The sequence below is a fragment of the Vicia villosa genome, linkage group LG6 (assembly GCF_029867415.1).
Source record: "Vicia villosa cultivar HV-30 ecotype Madison, WI linkage group LG6, Vvil1.0, whole genome shotgun sequence".
NCBI lineage: Eukaryota > Viridiplantae > Streptophyta > Magnoliopsida > Fabales > Fabaceae > Vicia > Vicia villosa.
In genome coordinates this window covers 151,098,948-151,118,131 of record NC_081185.1, presented here as the reverse complement: position 1 = coordinate 151,118,131, position 19,184 = coordinate 151,098,948, and the positions used below count along the sequence as shown (strand labels likewise).

General features: G+C 34.0%; 1 pseudogene; it reads right to left on the bottom strand.

Annotated features, from left to right (window-relative positions):
• Positions 1–680: 680 nt before the first annotated feature.
• On the bottom strand, positions 681–16,296 carry LOC131614995 (probable L-cysteine desulfhydrase, chloroplastic; annotated as a pseudogene).
• Between the last annotated feature and the right edge of the window lie 2,888 nt (positions 16,297–19,184).

The following is a 19,184-nucleotide window of genomic DNA, read 5'->3' as shown; positions in this document are numbered from 1 at the left end:
CCAAATAGTTTTAGTTTTAGTGCCTAGACATCAACTTTAAAACATTCCATACATAAAAAAACATTCCTTAGATAACATTAAGTCATTAACACTACATTTCTTGAACGAAGAGATGTCCCATGCACAACACTAATACTACATGATCTTAAATATAGAACTATTTGAGATTTTGTTGTTGTCATGTTTTGCATGAGTCTTTTTAAAATTTTAACTTATTAATTATCATTTTATTAATATACTTTTAATCATATTATATCTTTTTTAGAAAAATATTGGTATGGTGAATTTTTTATTAAGAATGTTCACAAAAATTGTTAACTAATTTATATTGTCACAAATGGCATGTTTGTTTTATTTTATTTTTTAAAATTAATTTTTTATGATTTTATATATTTTGGGTTTATAAATTTTTTAAATAAAAAATTCAAATGAAATTTGGTTTGAATAGTATTCTAAAAATGTTATAATATTTTAAATAGTTTTTTTTATAAAAATTATTTTAAAGATATACTTTTTTTTAAAAAAATTACAATTTTAAATATATTTTGATCTTCAATAATATATATTTATGTTATAAAATGTCAAAATTAATCTTTAAATTTACAAGAAAAAAATTTAATATTTAAAAATACAAAAATATTTTTTCTTAGCGAAACTAGTGACTTTCATTTTCTGTCATCTATAATATTTCTTTTTCTCTCCTTATAATATTTCTTATCTATCAAATACCATCTATAATATTTCTTTTTCTCTCTTATAATATTTCTTATCTATCAAATACCAAACATATTAGTGCCTTTCATTTTCTCTCCTCTATAATATTTTTTTCCCCTCTATCATTTTTCATGTGTATCAAATACCAAGGTTTAGTTCCTTTGAGACTTATTTTGTGATTTTATGAAATTTTGATTTTATAGTTACAAAATTAAATTTAAATTCTCTTCTTTTATTATTCAATAGGAAATTCATTTGTGTACAACTTTTTTTTGGGTACTCTCTTCCTTTTAAATTCCATGATTTACTTATAAAATATATTACTAAGTTAAATTTTAAGTACACTACTCAGATTACAAAAATATACTAAAATAAATTTTGAATAATCAAGAAAATAAGTCAAAATGATAAAAATATTAAGTGAAAATGATAAAAACACTTTCGTTAAAATTAAATCCTTCAATCTTAATTACTTATTTTTATTACAAGTTTGCCATTACAAAACAATTTGAGACCTTATTTTTTATTCAAAATGTTTTACTCAAAATTTAACTGACAAGCCTTACTATAAAACTCTCTTTAGTCGTACTTTAATTGTGACTCTATTTAAGCAAAGTTTAAGTGTGACAATCTAGCTATAAAACTCTGTTTAATCACAATTTAATGGTGACAAACTTGAGAACATGTATTGTAAAAAGATGATCATGTAATTCAAATTTAACTTACCTTAAAAGAAATATAACAACTTATAAAATTCAGTTTGGAAATATACTTATATTCATTTACATTTTTACTACTTTTAAGTGTTAGTAAATTTTGTATTTTTAATTATTTATCGTTTTAAAAGTTAATCTTAATTATTTATCATAGTGAAAATAGATTAAAAAAAATAAGAAACAATTAATGGCAGTAGTGAAAAAGAAGAAAAAAAACAATGTTGCAATTTTGTCGGACAATTGGAGGATGAAGACAAGAAATCAAGTTTATTGGCTGTTTGTTACTGGTTACATTAGGAATCAAGTTTTGCGTTATTAAAATGAGATTCCCAATTATCCCAGATTTCCTTTTACTTTTTCCAAAAAAAAAAAAAAATCATTAGAATTGTTTTAATAATTAAAATTAATTATAAACATAAAATTATAAAGCATAGAAATGGCCAACTTCAAATATAAACCTGAAGAAGCAGTTGGCAACTTCAAATGACAGTGAAAATCATTACACCATGAGAGAATCAAACCGAATTTTACTACATGGGTTCTTTAACAATTTCCAAAGAATTTGCTGCCTCTACTCAAATGCAGGAACAATAAAACAACATATGATCACAGACAAACATCAAAGTTATCACAGACAAGTATTTCTGACAAGTATTTATTGATTTCAACAGAAATTCATGGAACTGCAAAAACTTATCAGATTGAAAAGAAAACAGTGCTAGGTAAGAGCAACAAGTATTTATTGATTTCCACAGAATTTCATGGAACTACAATAAATTATCAGATCGAAAAGAAAACAGTGTTAGGTAAGACCAACACAACGTCATGGTTGCGGATTCACAACAAACATTATAGTCAAGATTCAACAAACAGTAAATGAATGTAATTAATAGAAGTGTTGTCGATGGCAGATGGCGGAGAGCCATAATCACACCTTATTGTCCGCTAAGTGATCACCGGCCAGGAGAACAACAAAATGGCATAATCAAGGGTTCGCGTCAAATATCATAATCAAAATTCAACAAAACTAAATGAATGTAACTACTTATAAAATTCAACTTTAAGTAATTTAAGATTTCTGACACGTATTTACACAGATATTGGTTTCAACAAAAATGCATAGAACAACAATAAGTTATCACCAGCACGGAGAACAAAACGACATGATCAAAGCGTCACGACAAACATCGTAATCACAATTTAACAACAAACAAGGCAAGTAATTAATGCAACTTATAAAATTCAAATTTAAATCAGTTTAATATTTCTGACCTGTATTGGTTTCAACAGACATACATATAACAACAAGTTATCACCAGCTCTGAGAACAACAAAACGACACAATGGGTCACAACAAACATCGTAATCAAAATTTAACAACACCCAAGGCAAGTAATTAATGCAACTTAAAAAATTCAAATTTAAATCAGTTTAATATTTCTGACAGGTATTGGGTTCAACAGACATGCATAGAACAACAATAAGTTTTCGCCAGCACGGAGAACAACAAAACGACATGACCAAAGGGTCACGATAAACATCGTAATAAAAATTTAACAACACACATGGCAAGTAATTAATGCAACTTATAAAATTCAAATTTAAATCAATTTAATATTTCTGACATGTATTGGTTTCAACAGACATGCGTAGAACAACAATAAGTTATCACCAGCACGGAGAGCAACAAAACGACACAATCAAAGGGACACAACAAACATCGTAATCAAAATTTAACAACACCCAAGGCAAGTAATTAATACAACTTAAAATATTCAAATTTAAATCAGTTTAATATTTCTGACATGTATTGGTTTCAACAAACATGCATAGAACAACAATAAGTTATCACCAACACAAAGAACAAAACGACATGATCAAAGGGTCACGACAAACACCGTAATCAAAATTTAACAACACCCAAGGCATGTAATTAAGACAACTTATAAAATTCAAATTTAAATCAGTTTAATATTTCTGACAAGTATTGGTTTCAACAAACATGCATAGAACGACAATAAGTTGTCGGTTTGCATAGAAAACGACGCTAAATGATCACCAACCAGGAGAACAACAAAACAACACGATCAAAGCGTCACGAGAAACATCGTAATCAAAATTTAACTACACCAAAGGCAAGTAATTAATACAACTTATAAGATTCCAATTTAAATCATTTAATATTTCAGACATGTATTGGTATCTGGTTTTAATAGACATGCATAGAACGACAATAAGTTGTCGGTTTGCTTAGAAAACGACGCTAAATGATCACCAACCAGGAGAACAACAAAACTACACGAGCAGAGGGTCACAAGAAACATCGTAATCAAAATTTAACAACACCAAAGACAAGTAATTAATACAACTTGTAAGATTCAAATTTAAATCATTTAATATTTCTGACATAGTATTGGTCTCTGGTTTTAATAGACATGCATAGATCGACAATAAGTTGTCGGATTGCATAGAAAACGACTCTAACGATCACACAAACGGAGAATAACAAAAAGACACGAACAGAGGGTCACGAGAAACGTCGTAATCAAAATTTAACAACACCAAAGGCAAGTAATTAATACAACTTATAAGATTCAAATTTAAATCATTTAATATTTCGGACATGTATTGGTCTCTGGTTTTAATAGACTTGCATAGAACGACAATAAGTTGCCGGTTTGCATAGAAAACGACGCTAAATGATCACCAGAACGGAAAACAACAAAACTACACGATAAGAGGGTCACGAGAAACATCGTAATCAAAATTTAACAACACCAAAGGCAAATAAGTAATACGACTTATAAGATTCAAATTTAAATCATTTAATATTTGTGACATGTATTGGTCTCTGGTTTTAATAGACATGCATAGAACGACAATAAGTAGTTGATTTGCATAGAAAACAACGCTAAATGATCACCAGCCAGGAGAACAACAAAACGACACGATCAGAGGGTCACGAGAAACTTCGTAATCAAAATTTAACAACACCAAAGACAAGTAATTAATACTCCAAATTATAAGCTTCAAATTTAAATCATTTAATAATTCTGACATGTATTGATTTCTGGTTTTTATACACATGCACAGAACAACAATATGTTGTCGGTTTGCATAGAAAACGACGCTAAATGATTACCAGCAAGGAGAACAACAAAACGACACGATCAGAGGGTCACGATAAACATCGTAGTCAAAATTTAACAACACCAAAGCAAGTAATTAATATAAGTTACAAAACTCAAATTCAAATCATTTAATATTCCTGACAAATATTTTACACAAGAACAAGTATATTACACAAGAATATGCTATGCATGTAACCGAACAATAAGTTAGAAGTTTGCAAGGAAATGGCACTTAGTAATCATCAGCCAAAATATAACCCTTGCATGTGTAAGAGCAAGGGGATGTGGCGCCAAATTAAGACACAATCACCAACCTAATCGTTGCCGGTTATCAATGCAAAACAAAATTCATATCATCATACAATTATTGCAAAATTAGAAGTATTGTCAAAAGGGAATGTGAGCAAACCTTTTCAGTTGGAAAGACAAGTACAAGCAAACCCATATTATCCACGAGTTGGTTAACATATCTCTAAACTTGTAATAATCCTCGACTTTGCTGCCTCTATACTAAAATGCAGGAAAGTTTCAACAAGTTTACTAGTGGAACAAAAAGGCACATTTGATTTGCTCTATCCCATGGTTCTCAAGAAAATATTAACTACTTTCAATGATAGTTTTGTTTATGAAGGAAATAATAAGTTGGCAAAGGAAACATCCCTAAGAGATCAACAGCCCCAGAATAATAAAACAACATATGATCACTGACAAACATCATAATAAATGTTCCTGATAAGTATTTATTGATTTCAACAGAAATGCATGGAACTACAATAGGTAATCAGATTGAAAAGAAAACAGGGTTAGGTAAGAGCAACAAAACGACATGACCGCGGATTCACAACAAACCTCATAATCAAGATTCAACAAACAGCAAAGGAAAGTAATTAATAGCAGTGTTTTCGATGGCGTATGGCGGTCCATGACGGACAGTCAAAATTACAACTTACTGCCCGCTTTGCGACGCCGTTATATCAGATTATGGCGGAAAAACTCCAATACTCACCGATATTTACCATTGCGGCAAGCCCAAAAACAGACATGTATATCTGCTATGGCGCCGCTATTTCATAATACTGATTAATAGCACTTACAAATTCAAATTTGAATCATTAAATTTTCCTGACAAGTAATTTACCCATGTATTGGTTTCAATAAACATGCAAATTACAATAGTAAGCTATCAGTTATTAAAAAAAATCAGTTTGAAAATACAACAACGCTAAGTGATCATCGGGCAGGAGAAAACAAAATGGCATGATCACGGGTTAGCGTCAAATATCATAATTAAAATTCAACAAAACTAAAGGAATGTAACTAATACAACTTATAAAATTCAACTTTAAGTCATTTAAGATTTCTGACAAGTATTTACACGGAGATTGGTTTCAAATGACATGCATTGAACAACAATAAGTTATCACTAGCACGGAGAACAACAAAACGACATGATCAGAGGGTCAAGAGAAACATCGTAATCAAAATTTAACAACACCAAAGGCAAGTAATTAATACAACTTATAAGATTCAAATTTAAATCATTTAATATTTCTGACATGTATTGGTTTCTGGTTTTAATAGACATGCATAGAACGACAATAAGTTGTCGGTTTGCATAGAAAACGACGCTAAATGATCACACAAACGGAGAACAACAAAACGACACGATCAGAGGATCACGAGAAACATCGTAATCAAAATTTAACAACACCAAAGGCAAGTAATTAATACAACTTATAAGATTCAAATTTAAATCATTTAACATTTCTGACATGTATTGGTCTCTGGTTTTAATAGACATGCATAGAACGACAATAAGTTGTCAGTTTGCATAGAAAACGACGCTAAATGATCACCAGCCAGGAGAACAACAAAATGACACAATCAGAGGGTCACGACAAATATCGTAATCAAAATTTAACAACACTAAAGCAAGAACCTAATAGAAGTTATAAAACTCAAATTTAAATCATTTCATATTCCTAACAAGTATTTTACACAAGAAACCGCTATGCATGTAACAAGAAACCGCTATGCATGTAACAAGAAACCGCTATGCATGTAACGGGAAACTGCTAATATAAGTTATAAAACTCAAATTTAAATCATTTAATATTCCTGACAAGTATTTTACACAAGAAACCGCTATGCATGTAACAGGAAACCGCTATGCATGTAACAGGAAACCGCTATGCAAGTAACAAGAAACCGCTATGCAAGTAACAGGAAACCGCTAATATAAGTTATAAAACTCAAATTTAAATCATTTAATATTCCTGACAAGTATATTACACAAGAAACCGCTATGCATGTAACAGGAAACCGCTATGCATGTAACAAGAAACCGCTATGCATGTAACAAGAAACCGCTATGCTGCTATGCATGTTACAAGAAACCGCTATGCAAGTAACAGGAAACCGCTAATATAAGTTATAAAACTCAAATTTAAATCATTTAATATTCCTGACAAGTATATTACACAAGAAACCGCTCTGCATGTAACAGGAAACCGCTAATATAAGTTATAAAACTCAAATTTAAATCATTTAATATTCCTGACAAGTATTTTACACAAGAAACCGCTATGCATGTAACAAGAAACCGCTATGCAAGTAACAGGAAACCGCTAATATAAGTTATAAAACTCAAATTTAAATCATTTAATATTCCTGACAAGTATTTTACACAAGAAACTGCTATGCATGTAACAAGAAACCGCTATGCATGTAACAGGAAACCGCTATGCATGTAATAGAGCAACAATAAGTTTATAAATTTGCAAGGAAAATGGCACTTAGTGATCATCAGGAAAAATATAACCCTTGCATGCGTAAGAACATCTTAAGGGGGCGTGGCGCCAAATTAAGACACAATCACCAACCTAATCGTTGTCGGTTATCAAAGCAAAACAAAATTCATATCATCATACAATTATTGTAAAATTAGAAGTATTGTCAAAAGGGAATGTGAGCAAACCTTTTCAGTAGGAAAGAAGAGTACAAGCAAACCCATTATCCACGAGTTGGTTAACAGCATTCCTAAACGTGTAATAATCCTCGACTTTGTTGTAAACATGATGAGAAATCCGAGCATACCCCGTCACAGGCTCCACTTTTCCATCTCTAGGTGGTCTATAGTATATAGGAACTTCAACTCTAAAAACATCCCTAAAATGTGTCCTTAACTTGAGAGCATCAGAATCACTACGAATCCCCAAACATTCAGGCAAAACAACCCTAATCATGCTAGCACACATATGTGAAGGACTCCCGAGATGAGTTCCCCAAGCCTTAGCCAGCATCTCTCCCATCTCAATAACAGCTTCATGATTCCTCTTCTTAATCCCTTCAATACCACCTTCAAACCTATTCACAAATTCCAAAACATCAGGCACAAGGCATAACCAACCGAGAACTATAATCCCTTGTCCCAATCCACGAACTTTCCACAGCCAATCCATTTTCATACTCATAAGACACCACAGGATGAGGCAAATCACCACCACCAGAGTTAGGGTTTTTCCTAGAGTACAAAAACCACTTATGCAAATTACTAATGTAATAATCAGCACCAATCTCTTGCATGTCAACATCGGTACACCCAATGGAATGAACAGCATCAACAAAAACTTGTTCAACAACTTCCTCTCTACAAATTTGAATCAACTCCTTCACAGAAATCACAACACACGGCATAGAAGTCACATGATCAATCACGGCTAACCTAATCTTTTTACCATCACTTTTTCCCATCTCCAAAGCCTTTCTCTTCATTAGAACTCATCGGAAAAGGATGAGGAACTTCAATCACTTTTCAACGGGCACGAGTGACGTAAGCCTCCATCGATTTCTTAACCGAACCGTAAGCATAATAACAATGTCTCCTTTGTCGAACATTCCTTCACGGAAACATGGGTTGAAGAACAATAGTGGCGGCTGTGGTGACTTGCGCGTAGGTCTTTGATAATCGAACCGAATTGTCGATAAGTGACGGAGGTATTTGAGTTGCCATTTTTGTTGAGCGGAGATGACGGAGGAAGGACATGAACCGAAACTGCCGTCGTTGATACGAGCCACGGTGGCGTCATGGAGAGAGAGTTCAGATTCAATCTCGGAAGCGGGAAGCAGTTATGGCGAAGAATGAAGGTGAAGAGAATTTAGGTTTTTTGGGAGTGGGGTGAGAGCCCTTGATGTCTGGAAATTAACGGTCAAAACAAAATATCTATTTCGTCTTATTGTTGGAGAAATCAACTATCTATCTAACTAAGATTAAAAAATGCTATTTTCTCTTCCTAATTTATCCTTTAACTCAATTTTCGATTACATTACATTTTACCCTTAGCTGTAATTTATTAATTTAAAATATATTGACTAATTAAAGTTGATCGGAAGATCGTCAAGGTCTGCAACATGTTGGATTCCTATGAATTAGAGGGGTGTACCTGCAAGGTGCTCTAATGCCAAAGTGAGAAGAGAGAGCAATCAGAATGCAAGTATAAGGTAAGAGTGAAAATGAATGAAGTTACTTAACCCTCTAGTGAAGAGGGTATTTATAGCCCCAGCGTTGGGTTAAGATCTCCACATTAGACTGGATGCCCAGGCCTAATTTAGAGACGGTCAGGATCCTACGTGTGTAGTGGAGACCAACACGAGGTCTCCATCCTGCCTCAACCACTCCGAAGTTTAAAGGGGAGCACGGTCTTTTAGGGAGTGTGTGGACTCCGCTTTATTCAGAGGGTTGAAAGTGAAAGAACCCTACGGGGAAGAGGGTCCTCGGACGGAAGGGGTAGGCAGATATGCTCGCAGGGAGCGCCTAGTCGACTATCTGCTTAATTCTGCTCAAGGAGCTCGTGGACTTGCCAATTCGAACCAAGAATGGCACGGGCCCGGTGTACGGGCAGGTCAGCGCCCAGGTGACGAGGAACTAGATTGGGCTTTTCCCTTGGATTAGGCTGAAGTTGGGCCTCTTTATGTGTTTGGGCCATGCATTGGCCCAGTTTAGAACAAAAACATTGCTTTTTGACAAGTGGCAGAAGTATGTCATGCTTTCATTTAACCGTGTCTCTTCAAAAAAAAAATCTCTCACTTTTCCCTTTCTTCCTCCTCCTCTATCCCGAAAAGCTAGCCCATGTTCTCTCCACTTTAAAAAAATATATATTTCCCTCTCTTTTATCTCTTTCGATTTCTACTTTAAGCTCCCCTCTTTTCCTTTCATCATAACCATTTTCCATTTCAGTTCTCTCTATTCTCTTTCCCTTCCTCATTCTTTTCTTATTTTCTTTTTCTTCTTCTTTAAATCTCAAAGTCGAATATTGTGAAGTTGTGTGAAATAATAAAGTCTTGACGGTGAATGATTTCGTGGATGATTCTCGCGGTGGAAGAAACTAAAAGAATCTCTTGTTTAAGTATGGAAAAACATAAAAAGATGAATTTTGGGTATGATATTATAACTTCGTGTGTTTTTTTGTTTCTATTTGTTTTTTTACTGTTCTTGACGGTGAATGATTTCGCCGATGATTGTAGCGGCAACCGGAACAGAAAGAGTCTCTAGTTTAAGGTTTGCGGTAAACATATTTTTAACGTTTTAAGGTGAATGGATGGACCGAGAAACAGATTAAGAAACAGTACAATGTCTTTTGTTGTTTCGGTTTGTAGATTAGTGAGTTTGCTAACCGATTGTAATTTGGTAAAATAAATTCAACATTATGTTGTTGAATTTCAGTTTCACATAAGCATGGAAGTGTGTTTGACTCTATGTTTTATTGAAGGTCCGTGGTTTTCTTGTGTCGTTGATATGTTATTTTCATTCATGGGTTAAAAATTTTGAATTTGATTTTGTTGTATTTCAGTCACACATAAGCATGCCATGTCTTTGATTCTATGTTTTATTGAAAGTTTATGGTTTTCTTGTGTTATTGATATGTTATTTTCATCCTGGGGTGAAAAAAATTGAATTTAATGTGGTTGTATTTCAGTTTCGCATAAGCATGTTAAGTTTTCTATTTTGTAAACTCAACATAAAGACCACTATGATCAAATAGTAGTATACAACATGTTAAGTTCTATATTGTGAAGATAATTTTCTATCCATGTTTCATGCTTTTAATACAAATACAAATTGAATTATGATTTGGATGGTTTTTTCAATTGCATCATGAGTTTAATCCGAATTGCTAACTTTGTGAATCATGTTGTAAGTTATGATATGAATTCCATATCCAAATGGATGTCTAGAAATGGAAGTTTTGTTCAAATATTGCGGATCATTTGTGAAATTAAGGATTTAATCTTAAAGCAATGGTAAGTCCTATACATGTATGAAAGTTCAAGTAAAATAATTTAATTTCTTTCCTCTTGATAACTTTATTGATTGACCGATAACTAATACATAATACTTTATTTACTTACTCAAGACCGATGTTTTACTCAAGCTTCTAAAATAGAGGTATCTGATATCCAATGACTTTGGATCTGAAATCATTTGGGCATCAGTGAAGGAATATATTGCCCAATTAATATAAGTTTGGTAGAATAAATATACCTCATTTATTTGTAGAGGTCATAAAAATAAAGGTAGAAGATTTATTTTAGGCATTTTTTTCAGAGACTATTGGGAAGACATTGAAACAATACAATCATTTTACGGTGCTAACATGGCTCTTATTAAAGAGGTAGGTTGAAGAAGCATGAGTAATTGCAAATATCTCCCTATCATGAAACTAACAATATTTATAATATATGTTACTCTTGTATAGCCCAATGTTTAAGTTTTATGATCCAAATACACATATTTTCACTTCTCCGGGATTCTTACCAACAACAAAGATTGATAAATGCAGGGTATGGCTATGATCATATCTCTTGGTTTTTGAATTAACTGTGAGTCCTTTGAATACAATATTTTAACTTTAATAAATTTTTTCCATGCTATATTAGTTTAAGGCTTATTTTTCATCAGAGCATACTGAATTTCCCCCGCCAATTATCTAGATAGGTTAAAAGTTGAAACTTAACGGTTGGATTAAATTGAGCATACTGATTTTGATGTGGTTGTGATTTTAACACTCTTTTAATTAGGATGCCATATAAGATGGATTTTACAATTCTACCCATATCTTTGGGAAATTGGTACTGGTACTTATTTGTTCTTCATCCAGAACTGTGATTATCAACTGAAGTTTTATATTTCCCTTCTTTTTTTCAGCTGTGATGCAAACTGATGGTTTCGAGTACTTGAAGGAAAGTTGTCCATCTATTTTGACTGCGCTTTTGAAGTACTTGGCTTTATTTACTGAGCAATCAGACTTTTTAAGCAATCATATGAATGAAGCAATACTCGACGGTAATGATGTAAATGGAAGGCAGATGAAGCAAAGACTATTCATTGAAAATGACCAAATCACCAAAGAACCATGGATAAAGGGATATGATAAGCATTTATAGTATTGGTAGAAATTTTTATTTGTCGTAGCTTACTCAATATCTAGATGTAAATGTAACGTGTTTGGTGTTGTTGCAGGTTTGTCTTTGATAGGTTTCTCATTATCTCTAACATTGTGTTCTTTATTGAAAATTATTAATGACTTTGTTGTAGGTTTTGTGGAGACCTAGATGAGTAATTTGCATGATCACTTGGAATGTTGATCGGTCACCATTTCTATTAAGTTTCCATCATTTATCCGGCACAAATTCATCACTTTGGTAATACTTTTGGCCGTTTTTATTTGTTTTCAAGTAAGTTTAGTGTGTTTCTCAATCTATAGCATTGCATTGCATTTTTTTAAAATTTTATGTCAAAAGATTCTTTTTATGCCTTTGTCGGTAGTGTTAGTGTTTCAGGTTGATGTGTCAGACTTTGGGGACTCTGGAAGGCTGAGGGATAGAAGTTTTTTTGGAGAATCAGGAGGTCAACACGGGCCACCGTGTGCATCAACACGTCCCGTGTTGCAAAGCTACAGAAATGCATGCAAAAGCTGAAGTCAGAGGTTCAACACGGGCCCCCGTGTGCATCAACATGACCCGTGTTGATTGGTCGAATGCAAAGTTGCAATGCCACAAGGGTCAGGAGATCAACACAGGCACCCGTGTGCATCAACATGGCTCGTGTAGATGGATGCGGATGTAGAATTTCACTTGGTGATTTGTTTTAATCTGTATTGTCATTAAGGGTACTTTTGACTATTTTGCTGACACGGAGACTGATGTTGACACTATTTGAACGAAGCTTGTGTAAGGAGAGAGGGAATTTTTGGACGTACAAGAGAAAATATCACCAAGGAGAAGATAGCTATCACGGAGGATTCGTAGATAGAGAGATTCAAGGGCAGCCACCATTGAAGATCAACGTCATCATTATTCTTTGTAGTGTTTAACTCCTATACTATGTTTTCTTTGAATATTGTGAGAGGCTAAACCCCCCAATGCTACGGGGTGGTCCTTATTTGATATTTGTAATGAAATCGGATATATTATTTCCTTAATGCACCGTTTATCTATTTCAATTCAATTGTGTGATGTTGTTATGCTTTTGTATTCAGATAAATACAGATAGATCTATGACTAACAGTTAACAGGATTGTGATTGTTAGGGTTTTCACACAATTAGGTTAATAGGGGTACCACCTAGGACTAGGATCTCTTGTTAATCACCATTAACCTTGATTATATTCATGGTTAAAATCAAGAATTGTTTGAATGGTCATTCGAATAAGGATTGGTAGTTTAATAGTTTCTTTCATTAAGGACTTAAGGAAGAACACTTTAAGGTTAGTGTTGTAAGTATATTGGAGTACTTTTAGTTTATCATTTCCATAGGGATTGGTGTGATATTACCGCCGTTCTACAATTTATATTGTCTTGAGTTAGAGTTACTTTGGATTTGGTTTGATAAAAGATCATTCACAAGTTTTAGTAGCAAAGATTTAAATTAGGAAAGTTCTAAAGTTATAAAGAAGTATCAAGACTTGATTTCATCAACCTAAAATTGTATGTCTTCCTACGAATATGCATATGAATTTGTTATCAATCAATAACTTCACGTATCGTTCGTCTATACCATTCGTTTTCGCAATGTTATAGCAAGTTTTACTGTATTGTTCAGCCAATGATTTCTCAACCGATTGAACAACACAAATAACATTTATAAACCGATACAAAGTGAATATCAACCATTAATTCCATGTCTAGACTTAATGTTTGATAGATGATAGAGTTAGATCAAGATGTAAATATTTTATTTCACAAACATTTAAACCATAGAAATTCAAGAGTAAACAAACTAGATCATCTATATTGATTCATAACTTGTTCATACACAATATTCACAAGAAAAACATACAAAATGAAAGGAAGATTACATCTTGTCTTAATATCAAAGGGGTTTAGCTATCCATAGACATGGTAGCTTGCACAAGAAGGAAGGAATGAAGATTAACAAGCATCAACGGTGATTTCTCGACGATCAATGCTCTGATTCTTCGATTCTAGGTTACTATAGTGATATATGCTCTTTGTTGCTCTTAAAATGGTCTAACTCTCACAAAATTATGATCTGATCCTTAAATAGAAACACAAAATATCGCAGACCGCGCTAAGCACCATAAAGCCCTCTTAGCGCGCCCTCAAAAATTGCTAAACCGCCCTAATTCGCGCTAAGCGCGCTACGACCGGGCTTAGCGCAGAAGTTATTGCCAGAACCTTTTGCTTTTCACCAAAACCGCGCTTTGACCGCGCTAAGCACGCCTTGCAGCCCAGAAATTCTTCTTGAAACATCTTAAAATCCCTTCTAAGCACTTTCCATGGTTCAAGCTTCCATCCATCAAACAAACCTACAATTTTAGACAAAAAATGAGCAAATAAGAACTATTCAAACGATAAAATAAATATACGATTATATATACGAATTCAAAGAGAAATAACTAATAATTTGCAATTAAACGACTCGAAAGTTACCAAAAATTAAACTAGATATTAACACATTTTGGTAACTAACAGTTAGGTAATTGAAAGTTTCATGTGTATTGAGGAAATCTTGATTTGGATCATGACTTGTTGATTCAACCACTCATCCTATCATGCTTTTTCTTAATAGAACAATTGTCACTATATTGTTACGTTTATCATTTAAAGTCTTATAAATCAAACCAACCAGTGTTTTTGTTCATTAGAATCAAGAGTAAAATAGGTATTTACTACGCATTCCTCGAGATTGATATTGGGAAAACTCACTATAACTACATCGGTAAAAATAGTACACTTGCTATTTTTCCGATCAAATGTCTTAAGGACTTATGGTTTAAGATAGTCTAAAACTCAGGTGGAGAAATAAAAATCCACTATTGATTCTCTGGTATTCAGAAGTTCTGGGATAGACTTGGGAACAAAAGACATTATATTCATGAAACAACTGGTTGGAGGAAGTTGGGCACTATTTATTGCTAATGTAAGAGCTTATACTTCCTTCATGAACTTGTGATTAATTCTGGCATAAAAAATTTGGCCATACAGTGCACAAACAAATAGGTTATCACAATGAATGCTAAATACACAAAAAAGGTGGTTAACATCATCCATTACGTCAAGTTGCAAATAACAAAATGAAGCCAAGTTCAAGACTCTACATTTAATAACACATGAATCAATGAGGTAAAAATATTTTTAGAAATGTTAATAATTATTACAATCAAGGTGCCAAGCCTGGGAAGCATTATAAGAAACAAAACTATACATAGGAAATAGGAAGAAATCAAGTCGAAGCTTCTCGAGGTACCAAGATCACCCTCTTGAGTCACCTAGGAAGCATCATGAAATGGGTTAAACGCCTCAACCAAAATAATGGCGGCAGGGCATAACTTCCTCGCATGCTTCACGACTTGGTCACGAACCCCAAACACGGACTATAAAATCTGCTGAAAGGAGTCACATAGTGCATACCTCAGGCTGACAACTTCGCCTTTAAAAACGTCCATGGTCTCGACGTAAGCCTCGACTTTCTGAAAAAGAGTCTTCTGATGCTACTTTCCTTGACGAGGCTTCTCCTCAACAGCATCTGAGGCATCCTGATACTGCTTTTTCGCCACTTTGAGGGTATCCTCCGACTTAGTTACCCGAGCATCCATAGTAGAAGGGGAGTCGTGGTTTTTCTCCTCCTCTTACAAAAAGTCAGCACCTTTTACCTTCTCCTACAATGCAATATGTTTCTCTTGGACAGTAGAACACCTTTGTTCCATAAATTCATATTTACTTTTCCAAATGTCCATTTCCTTGGTGTGATTGCTTAGATATAACACGTCTCACTTGTTAATAGAAACAAGGGAGAATAGAGAAGCAACCTAGTACATACTATGAGTAATCTCGGAGATGAGTTCCATATTCTCCTTCTCTGAGAGATTTTGAACAAAAGATAAATCCCACTTCGAGACAGTAGTGACATCCTTCTCAAGAGTGCTTGAAATCTAGGAAGATAAGACATTCAACATCCCTATGTAGGGGTTTACTTCCCCCGAAGAAGCATCCAAGCGAAACAATTCCGTTTTAGAGAACCCTCTTCCCGGGGATCTTTGATCTTCATTCCATGCCCTCTTTATGGAAACTAGAGGCAAGGATGACTCCTCCATAGTCAAACTGGCCACAACATCCACATGTTGATATACCTCCAACACAGAAGTAGAAGTATCAGTAGTCGAAAATGGAGCAGGGGTCAGACCAGAAGCAGCGGTCGCTAGAGAAGGAACCATGACTTGAATAACTTGAGCACTAGCAAGGTCATAGAGAATATGCTACTTTCCCATATTATCTGCAAAATACAATCATACATGTAAAAAAAGCATGAGGACTTCTTCCACGCCAAAAATATTTTTCCTCTTCCCTTGATTGACAATACTCGCAATGATGTAAGTGTCAATTTTCCTTTTCCTCGCCTCGGTAGGGGGCACCTCACATGGGCCGAACCATTCCTCATAGCCGAGCCTCTAAAACCAGTAATGCAAGTCTTCCTTCATCACCGCCTCATCATGAGAAACATGACCCTGTAACATCCTAATTTACTCCGTTGAATAATAATAAAATCAGAGTACAAAGTTTCATTTAAAGCAATCCATCTCAAAACTAGGATGTCACATGTCTTCATAACATAACCATTACTCGTAATTATTAACGGAAACATAACACATTCAATGTCGGATGAACCGATCAAAACAATATAATATTAAAAACATCTTTTATTACGCAGCGGAAATTATTCATAATTCAATTAAAATCAACATAGCAACTTAATTCAACAATGGCCAACATCAATATTTGAGAAGGCCTCAATAATTATTCAAAATCCAACAAAGAAAACAATTAAGCGTCCATCCCCACTAGTGTTATGTATCAGAGGAATGACGCCGACTCGAACTAACAAAGGAACCGATTCACAAATAACTCATAATTTCATCAAATAATTCACAAACAGTTAATTAAATAATCGAATAAAAATAAACGGGCGTTATAGACCCAACCTGGTGTGGTAGGAATGAGTGTCCCGAGTAAAATGAATAGAAGACCAATACTTTGAGAAGGAACCCCGACAAAATAAGGAGAATCTAAAGGATTGTAGTTAAAAGCGAGATGAGCCGCAGGCATGAGGGGATTTATCATAAAATTGCCCCAGTCCGGGGTGAAAGGGAAGAACCAAGGATTGTCCGGTAGAAGGATAATGAGCCTTTGGTTTTGGAATTTGTCCTGTGATGAACACATCAGATGGAACAGATTGAAAAACAACCCATGAGAAGGCTTCCAAGACTTATATTCAACACAATTGAAATTCCCTCAGGTAAACCCAAGATGTCGAATGGAGTTAGGATGGGACAACTTTTAAATGCTTCAAAACAGTTATCTCGAAGTCAGAAAAGGACAACCACAAGATAATTCTTGTGAACAGACACTCGTATAGGGTGATCACACAATCATCAAAGGAACTGCATATCTTTATTTCTGGCCTAACTAGAAGAGCTAGCCATTCAAGGAAATCATAGACCATGATTCCAACAACATTTATGGTAGCCTTAGTGCTCAGAGCAGATGAAATGCATGTTATTATTGTGTCTATCCAGCCATGGTCCGCTGCATTTGGCCTGTCTTGAAGATCCAAGTAGGCCCTCACGTGAACATTCTTGGGATTTATCCCCAAACAAATTTGTATATAGCTTTTAGCACGTTCTCTCCTCTACCCATTTGCTTGCATTTCCTCCTCTTTCAAGATGGGATGGGCATGGACTTTAGCGCTATTAACCTCTCCGTCGATAGTTGACAAAAGGGCTTCTAATGAATTAGACGAAGAAGTCCCCTCTTTTAAAGAATCCCCATATACCCTTTTCGAATCAGAATCATCAAAAGAAGTATCGCTCTTATAATCACTATTTAGGTTAGCAACACTATCACTCATCCTGAATAGAAAACATGAAATACTGAAGAAAAAGCTTAAGTTCAGGGAGGTACTTGAGGTGTGAGATGGATGAAGCGGAATAAATGAAGGAAGAAAAATATTTTGAGTAAAGAACTACAACTATTCCGATTAATTCTTTAAAGGGAGAAGAAACGAAGGCGTCTACTAAGGTAGTGAATATGAGCGAACTCGAATATCGGTGTTTGTGAAAGATTTCCAAAACGCTCAACTCCTCCTAATTATAGGCAAAAACAGAGGAACAGTCTAGATCGATTAAGGGAAGTGGTTAGGAGATCCATAGCTAAATTCCTCCTTAGAAAAACACTATAAGCCTCTCAATGCCCTAACTAGTCACGTCACCACACGTGTTAGAAGAAGGCTATGAAACGTTTCAATGATCAGATTATCTTTAATGCACTTGTTCTCCACTACTTTTCAACTAATTCAAAGTGTTTCAGTTCTATTTCACATCGGACAACATCCCAGAGGCCAACCAACACCTCTTAAGGCTTTCCCCGACTCCTTCAATGTCCGACAAAGTCTTGAGGACAAGTGTTCTAGATCGGTCAGAGGCCGAAATGACTAAAACCCAATTCTTCTCAATTCAATTTCACTTGACCCAATATATAAAATCGGTTCATAAACAAAGAATAATGTACATTATCTGATCTTCACTTTTCACTATACTCATTTTGAATATTGAACTGACTTAGATGTTGGAGTGTTAACCATGCAGGTCCACCCCGTGCCGTCGTGACAGAGATCAACATCACCATTTTAAAATCATTTGTTCTTCAACTACATCCATTTCTCGTTCTTGAATATAACATTAATAATAAAATAAATAATTTTTTTAATATAGTGAATAATAATTTAAACAATTAAATAAAACAAATAGTAATAAATATTTAGATAAAATTACTATAAAATTAAGTATGAAGTAGTTTAGCCATAGACACACCAAATATTAAATTAAATAATATATACATGCTACTTTAACTAGGAGATTAGATATAAACAAATTATTAAATAAAAAATGATGTAATTAATATTAAATAAAAGATACAATTGAAAATAAATTTGTATTACAAATTGAAAGTGTTTCATTTCATTTTGAAATAATTCTTGTTTAGTATTGGAGCTAGTAAACAATAAATATCAGAACTAGTTAACTGCCTCTTTAATTATGTTAACAGT